Below are 17,274 nucleotides of genomic sequence, written 5' to 3'. Positions count from 1 at the left end.
GAGTCCATCTACACCTGTGACTGTACCGATGTACTGGACTCTGCAGACTGGACTAACATGCTCTATGTTCACTTGAGAAAAACAAGTGAAAATTATCACAGTAGAGTTTTGTTCTTGTGTCACTGTCAAATTCCCCTCAGGGGCAGCACCTTGAAAAGTCCTACTGAGTCTTGCTCTGGTCATTAATATTCTAGACTTTGAATCTTTAAACTGTCAACCCTTTGATTTTTTTTTTATTTCAAAATATTTAAGAAGTTTTACTTTCACATAATAAAAAAAAATGTTACTGCTATTGATGAATCTCTGACATGGAAAGTATACACAAAGTATATTATATCAAATGTTGTATGATATTAGAACTTTTTCTGCCAGTAGCCACAGAGCTTAACATATAAGCATACATATGGTATGTTTAGTTACTTGCCAAATGCAAATAACTATTCAACTCCATATGAATATCATGCATTTAACAATGTTTCTGTACCTGAGCCCATATCTACTTGGCTTGGAACCTGATTGTCTCTTCCTTTCTTCCCAATAGAAATGTAGTCCCTGCCATTAATCTCTAAAGGACTAAACCCAGGTCTATTAAATTTAAAAATTCTGAATATTTGAGTTTGAAGGTCATTGACTTTTCAACTGATTTGATTGGCTACTTGGAAATTTTGCATAATGATGATTTCCTTTAAGAGTTTTTCTTGTACTTATATAAAATTAAATCCTTCTCATGGACATGCACAATCCTCACCACTTTCCCTTTTCCTGTGTGCTGCACTGCTGAGTTCTATTCATGCCTTCCTAAATGGCAGCACACATTAAACTATAACTCACAGGTAGACAAAGCTAAACACTGCCCTATCAACATCTGGCAGAATTCAAACTGGCAGAATCAGTAGTTAAACGTATGAGTGGTTTATACTACCACTCATTTATAATAAACTGAATGTGTCTCTATACTTTGATAAATCCCCTAGCTCATATGAGTGTTATTTTCCACATCTGCAAAATGGGAATGCTAATCCTCTCATTGCCTGTAACACAAAACTAATATGAGGATCAGATTACTATTGAAAGTGCTTTGCATCCCCTAGGTACTGAAGAACATTGGAAAAGAAATTTAGTGTATCATTTGTGGGATAGGAAAGGGAAGCCCCAACATTAATTATTCTTCTTATAGCATCTAAACTGGTATTTTTAGATATGATGAAATGTTTATTTGTATCACAGGCAGTTTTATTTCATAATCTTAATGATCAAATAAGTCTCAGGATAAATTTGAGATGAATATAATAGGCATAATATACTTTGAATGATAAAATTTTGGAACATTAACTTTTTATTGCAAGGTTTTTATTTTCATCTTTTTAAAAGATTTCCATGCTCTATGTATCTACCTGCATTAAAGTTAGTTTCTTAAATATTAAACATAAATATTAGTAGAGATTATTTAAATTAAGTTTTCAACTTTAATGATAAATTAGGGCATAAAAATAGGTAGCGATTACTCATATTTTAAAAGATTAGCAATAGAAATTTAAACAACAACAACACAAACAAACAACCATTTAACTTCTCCAAGTCCTGTTCTAGTTTATCTACTATTGGAATGGGTAATAATATTTTTTAATTGTAGTTGACATATTCATTGGTACTTGCTTTTGTGAAAATTAAAATTAAAAGAGTCATACAGGCACAGTGTTCATGTCAGAGACAGTCCCTGTTCCCATTACTAGAGGACCCACTTGGACACTGAGATGCCATGAGCTACATCTGTACAGGGATTCTTGGTTATCTCCATGCATGGAGCAGCCTTAACAGGCCACAGAGGAGGACAATGCAGCTAGTCCTGATGAGATAGAGTAGGCTAGGGTCAGAGGGAAGGGGAGAAGGACCTCCTCAATCAGTGGACTTGGGAAGGAGCATGGGAGGAGATGAATTGGTTAACATGGGATTGGGAAGGGATGAGGGAGGGAGCTTCAGCTGGTATACAAAGTGAATAAACTATAATTAATAAAATATAATTAAAAAATAAAAGAGTCATACAGTTTGAAATTTTGTTATATGCATAAAATCTATAACTATTAACTATGATATTTGCAAATTTTATGGCCAGGAAGTATGGTAATCTATGGTAGAAATAGTACTCAGTAATAGAACTAATACGTATATATAGTAAAATTAATATGTCCTGATGTATAAATGCAAATCCAGAGCTTTCTGGAGTAATCATAAATATATATAAACTATATTCACCAGAATCAGAAATTGCTAAAGGGGTAGAAATTCTAGTTTCTTTTAAACACCTGTCTTCTTTACAGAGGCAAAGAAGAGGTAATTTAAGAGAGGGTCTCTCTAAGGTACCTAGGCCAACAATGCTGAACTGACTAGAAGTCAAGTTTTCCTTGGATTCCTAATCCTCCTTGTACTGCATTCCCACTGCCAGGATTACAAAACTGCTGTCACATCTTTAATCTGAAGCCATGCTTGTGACAGAGCACACAACTTAAGTAAGTAGTGGGCATTTAAGGATGGTATCTGTGAGGTATTTCCCCCTTTGATGTTCAGTTACCAAGTTTGGGAAAAAGGAATAACGTCATTATCCCTTCAAAAACGGAGAAATGATTAAATAATTATACCAGTTTCAAAAACAAGATGAACACATATGACCTCTCAGTATGTATGCTATGGATGTGCCAGTTCTGTAGATGCTTAACAAGGCTCGAGTCTTTTGTGGACACTGGTTAGTGTAACCTCTGGAAAGAGTGACTGATGAGAAAGTGTGAGTAGGGAAGAGATGAGGCACTTTCTGGCTCACAGTGGAGCTATTTAATGCTTTTGTCAACAGAAGACATGTTGTCCTTAAACCTGTTGAAGAGCAGTGAGAGTATACAGGAAACTTCACAGTCTGGCAGTAGAAATTGCATGGGGTCATTAAACGGCTTCCATTTTCCTTTTCTTTCAGCCACTGTAGAGCTTTTGCAGCATCCTGTGATTCCTGTTCAGTGAGTACTTGAGTGCTGAATGATGGATATGTATCCAAAACTCCAGGACAAAGAGACCTTAGACGGCATCCTGGTTTAACCAAAGCACATAGGAACAAAGTTGGCTAATTCAGAATAACAGCAAAGGGTGTCAGGTGTGAACACATTTAGACACCATTTAAATCAATAATGAAATACACAATTTTCTTTCCTAAACCACACCATGAAGTATCCACTTTCTTAGATTCTGCTCTTCCTTCCTTAATATGTTATTTAATGGTAGCATTTTAAGATACAAGTGGCAGATGGTATCACTGGCTCATGTACCATTATTTAACATCTACAGACATTTTAAGTTGTATGCCCATCACCTTTTCCTTTAATTTCAGTGAAACTCATTATTGTTAAACCAGTCTGATGAACTGCAGGAGAAACTCTGCATAAAGCCGGCATAAAAGCCATTTGATGCTTTTATTAAAAACAACAATAGCAAACATGATAGAGTTCAAAACACGGGGAAACAAGAGAAGCCATTCCATCTGGACATAAAGATAGAGATTACTTTAAAATGAAGAAAGAATCTTAACTACTAAAAGTAGGAGTATATGTGTTTTCTTTGAAATCTTCCTTGCCTTCATGTATGACTAAGATGTTCACATTTTGAACCACTTATGAAAACGTCTCAGCAAATTAATTAAGGTAGCTAAGCAATGGCGTTTGAAAAACAGAGAGCACCTACATGTGTTTTACAAACTGACCTGTCTGTAACTATGGAACATGCTGTAGTGAGGGTGGGATAGAACCACTGACCAACGTGGCTCAGATATAACCAGGACAGAGTCATAAACTTCTGTATACACAAAGAACTGAAACCTGACAGTGTGTGACATTCTTTCCATTAGCAAAGACAATCCATTTATTCACATCAAAGTTTTAAAGCAAATGGCAGTCCAAGTTTTACAATGAACAGGTACAGCGAGGGGCCAAAGCTGGAACATTTATGGGCTTCAAGAAAAAGACACAGGGATTGAAGGTTTATTTATTCATTTTTAACAGAAAATCACCTTGACTTTCAAACATGGCTCAAAAATTCAGTGCAAATGGCACTTTCACAATAATTCTTCAAGATACTCTTAATTAAGTAATAAAATGAACACAGCCTATCATTGATAATCAGTGTTTTTCACTTGTATTCATTCTGAAAGTTGTGTGAGATATTTTAAGTTGGTATTTATGAAATACACATCCATTTACTGCATTCTGTCCTTGAAAAAATATGCTTTCAAAATGTAAACCAAAATTCTTGAAAGCAAGTCACGAAAATATTGATCCCATAGAATTGTGTCCATGACAGCATAAAGAAAACCAATATACATATCATCTCTCTTTACAGAGTGGTTGAAAATGCAATAGTGGGAATGGCTTAAGTGTTCAGGAGATTTCTGTGACACCAGCATAACACCTGTCCTTTGATTACATGTTAGCTATGTTTAAGTAGATAGCCACATTAAAGAGCTCTTAAATAGATCTAGTATGCACTTATAAGTGAGTATATACCGTGTGTGTCTTTCTCCTTCTGGGATACCTCCCTCAGGATGATCTTTTCTAGATCCCACCATTTGCCTGCAAATTTCGTGATTTCTTTGTTTTTAATTTCTGAGTAGTATTCCATTGTGTAAATGTAGCAGATTTTCTGTATCCATTCCTCCATTGAGGTACATCTGGGTTGTTTCCAGGTTCTGAGTATTACAAATAAAACTGCTACAAACATGGTTGAAAAAAATGTCCTTGTCTTGTACTTGAGCATATTTTGGGTATGCCTATAAGATAGGATAAACATACTAAAATCTGTATACCTAAGGAAGCTAAACAAGAAGGAGATTCTAGAATAAGATGATCAATCCTAACTTAGAAAGACAAATGGGATGGACACTGGAAGTAGGAGAAAGCAAGAAAAAGGACAGGAGCCTATTATAGAAGGCCTCTGAAAGACTCTACCTAGCATTGTATCAGAGAAGATGCTAAGACTCATAACCAAATCTTGGGCAAAGTACAGGGAGTCATATGAAAGAAAGGGGACTTATTAAGATCTGGAGAGGACAGAAGCTCCAAATATATCTGGGCACAGAGGTCTTTTCTGAGGCTGATTCTCCAACCAAGGGCTATGCATGAATATAACCTAGAACCCATGTTCTATGTAGCCATGGCAGCTTAGTATCCAAGTGAATTTCTCTAGAAAATGGAATAAGGACTCTCTGACATGAACTCCTGTACTGGCTCTTTGACCTCCCCCTGCCCCAAGGGAGGAGCAGACTTGCTAGGTCACAGAGGGGGACATTGCAGCCAGTCCTGGTGAGACCTGATAAGCTAGGGTCAGATAGAAGGGGAGGAGGACCTCCCCTATTAGTGGACTTAGAGAGAGTCAGGGAAGAGATAAGGGAGGGGAAAGGGGGGATTGAGAGGGAATAAGGGAGAGGGATACAGCTGGGATACAAAGTAAATAACCTGTAATTAATATAAAAATAAAAATTATATATAAAAAAGGACTCTTAAATAATCTTCTCTACAGTATTTAAATAGAAGAAATAAAAACCTTATTTTTTATTTTATTTTATTTTTGGATTTCTTCATATTTTATTACTCTTGGATATTTTGGTAAGGATGCTGAATTCCAGTGTGCTATCATGAATATGGCAGCAGTAAAACTTCATGTCCACCCTCTGGAATAGATGTCATTTATAATACTAAAATCTAATATCTTAAGTATTCAGAAAACCAACAGTAAACATGGTAGGTAAGAATCTGATAGATGGTGCTTAGCATGGAGGACAAAGATGCACAGAAGCCACAAGAATATTGAACACTTCCACGGAGGCACCTGAATTATCCTACAAAATACAAGCTTTTGTAATGACTGCCAAAACTACTGAAACACTGAACTCAAAGACATTAAATTTTCTCCAAGAATCTCTTGTTGTTAAAAAAAAAAACCTGAAGTCCTGGAGTATTCTGAAAATGAATTTGCAGCCAGAGATAGACCTTGTCTCCTGGAGGAAAACCTTACTTTTAAATGGCACAAAAAGCTTATTTCCAGCTTAGTCACATGATGCTGTATATGAGGCCTCTACCTGCATTTATTCTCTCCCCCCCACATGATATTTTATAATATTCTCTCAAAGAAATTGGAATAAAAATAGAAAAATTGTGATTTCAGTAGATTTTTTTTTAATAGAGAAGAATAATTTTTAAAGTATGTTCTCTTCATTTGGAAAAGAAATAAATGTTCTCAGGTTAGCTAAAGTAAAAGCCATATTGAAAATGTCATTGATAGAAATAAAACAAAGAGACAAGCAAATACAAACAAACTAAATCCATTCCCAATCGCTGACTAATTTTGAAACAGATGGCCTAATTAGAGACTGAAAGAACATGAGAAAAACAAGTGCCAAAGGGGAAATAAGATGCTCTACATCTGGGTTGAAAAAAGAACAGAAATCAAAGAAAAGGATTGCATTAAAAAGATAACAACTATTGGTTTGATGGCTTTGCAGTCACCTTACTAAAATCTAAACATGAAAATGCAAATTACAAGAGGTGTTTTCATTATTCCATTGAGGTGTGCAAGACCCAGATCAGTGGGTAAATGAACTCTCCTGACACCCAATTTTTACACTCTTTCTTTTTAAAACTGGTATGACATTCTTTCAAAGGTCACGTTGCGTAGAAGGAAAACCTGTGAGCTCCTAGACTAGCAGACTCTCAAAGTTATATGAACTGTCCATATGTTCTTCAAAGGTTAACAATTCTGTTTAAAGATTGACGCATACTAAAACCTGTACACCTAAGGAAGCTTAGCAAGAAGGAAGACCCTGGTAAGAAGCCCAATCTTTATTCAGAAAGGCAAATGAGATAGACAATAGAAGAGGAAGAAAACAGGGAACAGGACAGGAGCCTATCACAGAGGGCCTCTGAAAGACTCTACCCAGAAGGGTGTCAAAACATGTGCTGAGATTCATAGCCAAACTTTGGGCAGAGTGCAAGGAATCTCATGAAAGAAGGGGGAGATAGAAAGACCTGGAGGAAACAGGAGTTCCACAAGGAGACCAACAGAACCAAAAAATTTGGGCCCAAGGTTATTTTCTGAGACTGATACTCCGACCAAGGACCATGCATGGAAGATAACTTAGAACTCCTGCACAGGAGTAGCCCATAGCAGCTCAGTGTCCAAGAGAGTTCCCCAATAATAGGAACAGGGACCATCACTGACATGAACTCATGGGCTGGGTCTTTGATCACCTCCACCTGAAGGGGGGCAGCCATACCAGTCCACAGAGGGAGACAAAGAAGCCTGTCCTGATGAGACCTGTTAGACTAGGGTCAGATGGAAGGGAAGGAGGACCTACCCTATCATTGGACTGGGGAGGGGCATAGGAAAAGAAGATGGAGGGAGAGTGTGATTGGGAAGGAGTTGGGGAGGGGAATACAGCTGGGATTCAAAGTGAATAAACTGTTATTAATAAAAAGAAAAAAGAAAAAGAAAAAATATTGACATAGGCATTTTGACATTGACAAAAGAAAAGAAAACAACAACAAAGTGTGGGGGAAGGGGTGTTTTGTCAGCAGACACAAACTACAATACTTTGAATTGTTAGTCAGTGGATTTTGACTGTCTGATCAGATATTAAAATGTCTGTGTGAGAAAAGGATCAGATATTAGAGAGAATTTTTATCAAAGGTGTCCCTTAATACTAGAATTGTATGATGTGGTAAAGACACTGAAAATTCATTTCTATAGGTAAGAAGAACACCAGTTTATAAAGATACCATTTAATAAATAAGTCTCTGAGTTGCATATTAAAAATTTGCCTACTAATATATCTATAAAGCTATGTATCTAAAACAAATGGCTATAAAATGGCTATCCTGATATTCATTTCATTCTTTTAGCTTAGGTGTACCCATGATTGATTATAACTGGGTCACAGATATTTACATGTTAGTATGTCATTTCCATGCTTTATATGAATATATAAGGAACTGAAGTCATGAACAATGTAGTATGGTGGCTTTGATGAATTTTATTTACTTTTATTAAGTTACCATGAAAGTTTTATATTATGTATAATATACATTCAAGATGTCTTAATGAATGTATGAATGAACATATAATGAATTCCTTGTGATGAAATACTTGTGAGTCTCCTCAATCTTCAGAGTTCTACTTTATATCAGAATTTTCACAAATAATTTAAAAATTATTATAAGGAGAGTTGGGTGATATCTTACTGAGTAATTTGCATAAATTAAAAAAAAACGATCTGGTGTTGGGTTAGCAAGATATCTTGTAAATAAAGCACATATCACAGAAATATGATAATCGAGGTTTAGACCACCGATGTCATAGCTGGGTATGTCTGCTGCCCACGTTTAATTTGAGCACTTGGGAAGTGGTGACAAGGAATCCCTGGAACATCTGAAATTCTGAGCTCTGAGTCCAGCTATTTCTTTAGAAATACACAGTTGTTGGAGGACTCTGCTGTTTGAAGTTGCGGTCCTGCAGCTCCAGAGAGCCTTTCTGAGCTCAGAGCTGGATGGAAAACTCTATCTCCCTGGCAGGGCCTCCTTTCTCTCTGCTTTACCTCATTCGGAGAGTATCTTTGGGCAAACACACCTCTAACCTTATCTCATATCTGACCTTTGGCACAGTTCCCTGCTAGCACTTCCTTCCCTGTGCCTATAAGATAATTAGGTACTATGTTCCCATTCATAGGATAGGGATGTGCTGCCTAATGCAAATAAAGCTTCCCTGAAACTTCTAGCTTCAACCAAGTATGTATACCTATCTTGGGAACCCACCACTGTGCAACCTCTGTTCACTCCGAATATAGTTGCACTGTCTAGCTGAAGTGGTTCCTCGGGGTCATTCAGTCCTAGTTGGTGGGCCATCCAAATCCCCGGTTTGTAGTTTCTGCTCCCTTATTCCTGAGGACTGGTGTCCAACGACCCCCGGAATGAGGGAGAGCCACAGGATTCATCAAGAAAGATACATAGATCAACTTCGGGCCTCCATATACTCACATGTGTTCCCAAACTCATAAACACACACACACACCCCACAGATATACACTAAAAAATAAATAATTCTGAGGTGGTGGCTCAGTTTTAATGCCAGCACTAGTGAGCTAATGAAAGCCTGGGAGCTAAGGCTGGATGAGGAGGCACATTAGGCTAAGTGGTGATCATCAGGACAGTGACAGACACTGCCTCACACAAGAATGTGGATGGTACATGAGGTACAACAGCCAAGATTGACCTCTGGCCTCCACATACATGTGTGCATGAATTAAACCACATGAACACACACACACACAAACGCACATGCGCACATACATGCACACATAGTACACACACTTCCATTGAAGAAAATGAAATCATTGGCTTAAACTGATTATCTGTCAAATGTTTGAGAGGTGGAAAAAGATGAGGAAAGAAAATGAACAATTAGAACAGAAATGGACACAGCCAGTCACTCTAAGAACGTCCATGTCAAAGTTGCCTTGAGAGTTTGAGTTATGAAGGGATCATATAGCATTGCTCCAGATGCGAAATGGGTAATACCAGGAGTACAATGATAATTAGTTCACGACTATTTCCTCTTCTGTTTGTCCTCCTGAGAGCATTTGTTTAGAAATGGGGCTGTATTTTGGCTTTCTTTTTATAACTGCCTAGTAGTAACAAATGGTCACTTAGAAAACAGAAATATAATAGCATATCAGTGTTTGAAAAATGTATTTGCAGGTTAATAGCACAATTCCCAGCTGCTCGAGGTCTTGAGTGAATTATGTGAATCAACTCCTATAACTGGATTACACAGAAACAAAACATTCCACTTTTTTTTTCTTCTTGTCTTTACACACATGTTCCTAAAGTTGTCTCTTTTTTTCAAGTCAAAGCCATTATAATGAGAGGTTTCTGTAGCTCTCCATGTAGTACCACAGTTACAGAGATTCTAACATAATCAAATTTGGGTATTTCTAGACAGATCGAAAGAGAAGAAAGATGAAGGTGTGACAGCCTCCTTGGAGGGTCTGAGAGTACAATTAACCTCCAAGTGAGTCTTTGTGAAGCCAGGCTTCCAGAGCAGATGAACACAGAAAAAGTCACAGAGACAGGAGGTGGCTAAGGGCTGCCCCTAAAAGGAGTGGCCACACAGGAATCTGCACAGGGATGCTGAGCTTTAGGGAAGGTAAGAGATTCAATAGACACAACAGAGCCCAAACTGTTATGCAAATATGGGATGCTCCAGGAGGAGATAAAAGATCAGAAGGCTTAACAAAGGTTCTTGTACTGGTGGAGATTCTCTTTTATCCATGCCAGTAACATCAACACAGTACTTGAAAAAGAAGAGGAAACAAATGCTAGGCAGAAACAGATGCAAGTCAAGAAAAGCTGGAGAGCGAGAGCCATTGCTAATCACTTGGCTTCTTTGGGCAGATCTGAAAGCTGCTTTAGCAGCAGTTGCTGAGGAAATTCATGTTAGCCTTTTCTTCTTTTCTTTTTTATTTATTTTATTTTTTTTCTTTTTATTATTAGTTACATGTTGTTAACTCTGTATTCCAGCTGTATCCTGTTCCCTCATTCCCTCCCAATCCCACCCACCCTCCCTCCCTCATCTCTTCTCTGCCCCTTTCCAAGTCCACTGATTGGGGGGGACCTCCTCCCCTTTCATCTGACCCTGTTTTATCAGGTATCTTCAGGACTGGCTGCAAAATCCTCCTCTGTGGCCTAACTGGACTGATCCTCCCTTGGGGGGTAAGGAGGTCAAAAAGCCTGCCATTGAGTTCCTGTCAGAAATAGTCCATGTTCCCCTTACTATGGGAAACCAATTGGTTACTGAGCTACCACGGGCTTCATCCAAGCAGAGGTTCTAGGTTATATCCATACATGGTCCTTGGTTGAGTGTCAGTCTCAGAAAAGACCCTGTGCCCAGATATATTTGGTCCTTGTGAAGCTCCTATTCTTTCCATGTCATACTAACTCTCCTTCTTTCATATGATTACCTGTACTCTGCCGAAGGTTTGGTTATGAGTCTTAGTATCTGCTTTGATACACTGCTAGGTAGAGTCTTTCAGGTGCCTTCTGCAGTAGACTCCAACACCCTACTCCCTCTTTAGGGGAGGCAGGAGGCGGCCAGCAGAATCTGCCACAGATCATTTTAGCCTTTTCAATTCCAACAGCAAGAATGATTTAAAAAATAGTTTTCTTTATCCTTTGGGCCTCTAATATAGTATTATTACGATGTCAAAATTAATATGAGCAATGGTCATAGTCAAAAAAATAATGATGATAATAATAATAATACTTTCCCATGATGGCCATTATGGATGTGATGCAATGTTAATCACAGTAAGGATTTGCTATATGACTGTGGTCGTCAGTGCACCATGATAATAATCTCTTCATGAGTTGTGCTTTAACTCACTCCTTTTACGACTTTTAATACACAGGATTTATAAAAGTAAGAAAATTTTAAGCAATTATATGTCATATGGTGCTCTAAAATTTGAAAAACAAAAGACAGGAAATAATCGTATAGTGTTACATTTCTAGTGAGATGAAAAGTAAAAGAATATAAAGAAAAATATTAATCACCAAGAAAATACCTTCTAATATCAGATAAGAAAGAATATAGGGCTAAGCCATATTACGTGACATAACTCCATTTTAGATTTACAGTGTTTGTTAAATATATGCTAGTTTAGCCTTAGAAATGGCATTTATAGAAATAGTTTTCTTATAAAAGAAAAAGGCACATTAAAAAACTATGGTCATATAAAATGAGATATACATGATACTTAGTATTATGCTAACAGTTAGTGGCATTTTATTGTTAACTTGTTACTATTAGCTTACCATTATCATTACTTACAGAGGTATGTCATTCCTAAGCAAGAAGAGGATTAATTACAAAACACTGACTGTACAGTTTTTTATATGGTAACACATTTATCAATATGATGCTAAAATGTTTCCTAAAAGTTGGTAGATATTTTATATAAATAGATATGATTATATAATGCATGTATGCACATATATACAACACATACTCTATATATTTTGGAGTATAAGTTATGTTTACATTGCTACAATGCCAATAATTGACGTATCAAAAGATTATTAAAAGTTAAAAGTAGGAGGCCTTCCTATTCAAGAGCTAGAAATGAACAAAGGGACATTCATATCCTTTCATCTTTAAACAATATAGCAAGGAGTGACAAAATCAAAGAAAGGAAAAACAAGAATGATCTTGATCGTATGACACAAAGAGAAGCAAAGAAACAAATCACTTTAAAATCACTTTATATGTTTTTCTTTATAATAACCCCTGAATCAGTTTTTTTATTATTTTCAAAAGATTTTTACATTTTATGAAGTAATGTTTCCTCTATCATTGTATGAAGTCTTAAAACTTTTAAAAACTTGATTATGTAAAAATTACATCCAATGTCTGTGAATTTGTTGAGTTTTTAAAAATGTAAAGTAAGGTAAAATCTATTTGGAACCACAACTACCATATCTTTGAACTGGGTTTTCCAACTTGAATTACATAATCACATTTTCTCAACCTTTTCTCTCCTATTTGCTATGTGAATAGAAATGAGCAAACCATTTATCTTCTCTGCATTTGAATGTATCAACCACAAGAGACAATAATGTAATCTTCCTTTGAAATATTTAGTATATATTTGTTGGGATAATGTCTCTGTGCACTGTGTAAAGATTATCCTTGTATATTCAAATGCTGATTTCTGTTACTGCAGAAATCAGATTACAGGCCTAACAGTGGTAAGCATCTACTTTCTCACGTTTTTGTAAACATTCCCTCTCTCACCTTTTGAGAGGAAAAGAGGTGGGATTTCTGGGATAGAGAGGAATCCTAGGGGAGTGAGAAAGGAAGTCACTACATGGACAAGAAGCAAGAAGAAAAGCAGGACTGAAAGAAAGGTAATAAGAACTACTTGGCAGAACTTAGACGAGTATAAACTGAATAAATGAGTTATGAGCTTGTTGGGAACTAGCTATAAGAACTAAGCATTTGTAAAATAATTATAATAATAATAATTCTCCATGTCATTTTTTGGGAGGTGGCACCGAAAAGAAAGCCTTGTTTTACATACATTAAATGGGAAAACCCACACAAAAACTGCTATTTGGTGCACGGCCAGCTGTATTTGAGAGGTATTTCATTTCTTTGGTAGGATCATTTAAAAATAATTGAATAATTGGTGATGATCTGTAACAGGAAAATAATTGTGTGTGTCCATCTTTAGGATGGATAAAAATTGTCTTAAAGGATTGTAATTACATTAATGAAATATAATAAATAATAAATATTTGCTTATGAGGTGCACTGATATTCTTGTTTAGGGTGATAATTAATTTGAGATTTTTAATTAAAAATACTTCAGATCTAGACCTTACTGACAATGAAATGAAAGCTACATTTTAAAAAAATAATGTGCTACTGGAATCTCTGATCATATACAGTAAATGTAATTTTGCAAGCCTCCCAACTCATATTAGAAATATATGCCAGGGACTCATACCACAACATGTATGATTTTCCTGAGCATATGAAAACAGTCTGTTTATTCTTTTACTTATTTATTACAATTTATTCATTTTGTATCCCTGCTGCAGCACCCTCCCTTGTCTCCTCCCATTCCCACCCACTCTCCCTCTTCTCCCTTTAGGCCCTTTCCCTAGTCCCCTGATAGGGGAGGACCTCCTTCCCTTCCATCTGACCCTACTTATCTGGTCTCATCAGTGCTGGCTGCATCATCACTATCTGTGGCCTGGCAAGGCTACAAAGAGCCAGCCACTAAGTTCTTGTTAGAAACAGACCATGTACCCCTTACTAGGGTTTTCCACTTAGGAACTGTTCAGCCAGTACAGGCTTCCTTTTAACAGGGGATCTAGGTCTTCTACATGCACGGTCCTTGGTTAGAGTATCAGTCCCTGCAGGCCCCTCCAGTCCCAAGTATTTTGGCTCTATTTTTCTCCTTGTGGAGTTCCTGACCCCTCCAGGTCTTTCTGTCTTCCTCTTCCTTCCATAAGGATTCTGGCATCCTGCCCAAAGTTTGGCTATGAGTCTCAGTATCTTCCTCAATACCCTCATAGATAGAGTCTTTCAGAGGTCCTCTATGGAAGGCTCATGTCCTGTTCCTAGTCTTCTCCTACTCCCAATGTCTATCCTGTTTGCCCTTCTGAATGAGGATTAAGGTCCTCCTGTTTTTTAAGTTTTTCTGGCGATAGCTTTTAGTATGTTTATCCTATATTATATGTCTAACATCCACTTATAAATGAGTATATACTATATGTGTCTTTCTGCTTCTGGGTTACCTAATTAAGATGGTCTTTTCTAGTTCCCACCATTCCTTGCAAATTTCATAATTTTCATGATTTTAATTGTTGAGTAGTATTGAATTGTGTAAATGTACCACACTTTCTGTATCCATTTCTCCATTGAGGGACATCTAGGTTGTTTCCAGATTCTGGCTATTACAAATAAAGCTGTTTCCTTATCGAATGGTGGGGCATCATTTGGGTATATGACTAGGAGTAGATATAGCTGGATCTTGATGTAGCATTATTCCTAATTTTCTGAGAAAGCACCAGATTGTTTTCCAAAGTAGTTGTACAAGTTTACATTCCCACCAACAATGGAGGAGGGTTTTCCTTTCTCCACATCTTCTCCAGCATGCATCATCTGTTGAGTTTTGATCTTAGCCATTCTGATGGGTGTGAGATGAAATCTCAGGGTCATTTTGATTTGCATTTCCCAAATGATTAAGAATGTTGAGCATTTCTTTAAGTGTTTCTCTGCCAGTCAATATTCCTCTTTTGAGAATTCTTTGTTTGGCTCTTGTTGGTATAATGTTCTTTTGAAATGTATACACCTTACCCTTGTTCATTCAAATGCTGATTTCTTTCCCCCCACCCCCACTCTCTGGTTTCAATCCAGATATTGCATTGTGATACTCATTTTAAGCATTCTATCTCAATTCTTGTGTAAACAGGACAAAATAAAGCAACTAGACACAATGTTGAGCAGGGAGGAGTCAGAGGACAGGAAATGAGTGGGAGGAGAAGGTGCAAGAGAAGACCTTGGAGAGAGAGCTGGAGGACAGATCTTGAAATTACATGGAGAGATGGACTGGACCTAAGATATCACTAAAAACAAGTATAATATGGGAAATCTACATGTTAGGAAACTATCAGGGCTTGGTAGTTTAGGATGGAGTAACTATTGCACAGCGTTGTGTTCTAGGTTAAATAAACCCAGTCTCTCTGTGGTGATTTGGTTATACAGCTGTTTAGGACTAACAGCAGAATTACCAGAAGATATAACAATAGTAAATATTAATCATCTTTTATTTTTTTAATTTTTTATTAATTACACTTTATTCATTTTGTATCCCCCCCATAAGCCCCTCCCTCTTCCCCTCCTGATCCCACCCTCCCTCCCCTTTCTGCATGCATGCCACTCCCCAAGTCTACTGATAGGGGAGGTTCTCCTCTCCTTTCTGATCTTAGTCTATCAGTTCTCATCAAAATTGGCTGCATTGTCCTCTACCATGGCCTGGTAAGGCTGCTCCCCCCTCAGGGGGAGGTGATCAAAGAGCAGGCCAATCAGATTATGTCAGAGGCAGTCCCTCTTCCCATTACTATGTAACCCACTTGGAAACTGAACTGCCATGGGCTACATCTGTGCAAGAGTTCTAGGTTATCTCCACGAATAGTCCTTGGTTGGAGTATGAGTCTCTGGGAAGTTCCCTGTGTTCAAATTATCTTGTTCTGTTGCTCTGCTTGTGGAGTTCCTGTCCCCTCCAGCTCTTACTATATCCCACTTTAATATTGTTCCTTTGACAAATGCAGGAGTCCTTGTGTTTGGTGCATAGTTATTCAGGATTGTGATGTCCTCCTGTTGGATTTTTTTCCTTTGATGAGAATGAAGTGTCCCTCTCCATCTCTTTTGATTAATTTTGGTTGAAAGTCTATTTTATTAGATATTAGGATGGCTACTCCAGCTTGCTTCTTGTGTCCATTTGCTTGGAAAAACTTTTCCCAGCCCTTCACTCTTAGGTAGTGTCTATCTTTGTTGCAGAGTTGTATTTCTTGAATGCAGCAGAATGTTGGATTGTGTTTCCTCAACCATTCTGTTAATCCGTGTCTTTTTATTAAAGAATTGAGACCATTGATGTTAATAGATATTAATGACCCATTATTGTTAGTTCCTTTTATTGTGGAAATGGTGATGATTGTGTGTTTGTGTGTTGTTTTTGTTTTTTTGTTTGTTTTGTTTTGTTTTTTGCTTTTTGATGTGATGATGTCTTTATCCTGTGTTTTTTTGGGGGGTATTGTTGATCTTGTTGGGTTGAAGTTTTCCTTCTAGTGTCTTGTGCAGGGCTGAATTGCTGCATATTTATTGTTTAAATTTAATTATGTAATGGGATATTTTGTTTTCTTCATCATGTTGATTGAATATTTTGCTGGATATAGTAGTCTGCATTGGCATCTGTTATCTCTAAGCTTCTGCATTATATCTGTCCAGGCTCTTCTGGCTTTCATAATCTTTATTGAGAATTCTGGTGTGATTCTGATAGGTTTGCTTATATTTTACTTGATCTTTTCCCCCTATCCCTTTTAATATCTTTTCTTTGTTCTGTATATTTAATGTTTCAACAATGATGTGATGTGAGGAATTTCTTTCCTGGTCTAGTCTATTTGTTGTTCTGTAGGCCTCCGGTATGGTTATGCGCATCATTTTCTTAAGGTTGGGGCAATTTTCTTCTATGATTTTCTTGAAAATATTTTCTGGGCCTTGGAGCCTGGAACCTTCTTTTTCTTCTATTCCTATTATTCTTAGGTTTAGTCTTTTCATGTTGTACTTGATTTCTTGGATGTTTTCTGTTTGTAATCTTTCCAATTTTATTTTTTCTTTAAGACATGTATCTTTCTGTCTTTCTGTTAAAGACACACATGGTATATACTCACTTATAAGTGAATATTAGACATAAAATATAGGATAAACATACTAAAAATCCTCACTCAGAAAGGGAAACAGGATGGACATTGGAAGAGGGAGAAAACAGGGAACAGGACAAAAGCTTACCACAGAGGGCCTCTGAAAGACTCTACCCAGTAGGGTATCAAAACAGATGCTGAGATTCATAGCCAAACTTTGGGCAGAGTGCAGGGAATCTTATGAAGAAAGGGGGAGATAGAAAGA

Source organism: Psammomys obesus, unplaced genomic scaffold (genome assembly GCF_907164565.1).
Source record: "Psammomys obesus unplaced genomic scaffold, mPsaObe1.curated_primary_1811, whole genome shotgun sequence".
NCBI lineage: Eukaryota > Metazoa > Chordata > Mammalia > Rodentia > Muridae > Psammomys > Psammomys obesus.
The sequence above is the reverse complement of the archived record's forward strand: the minus strand, read 5'-3'. Positions refer to the sequence as shown.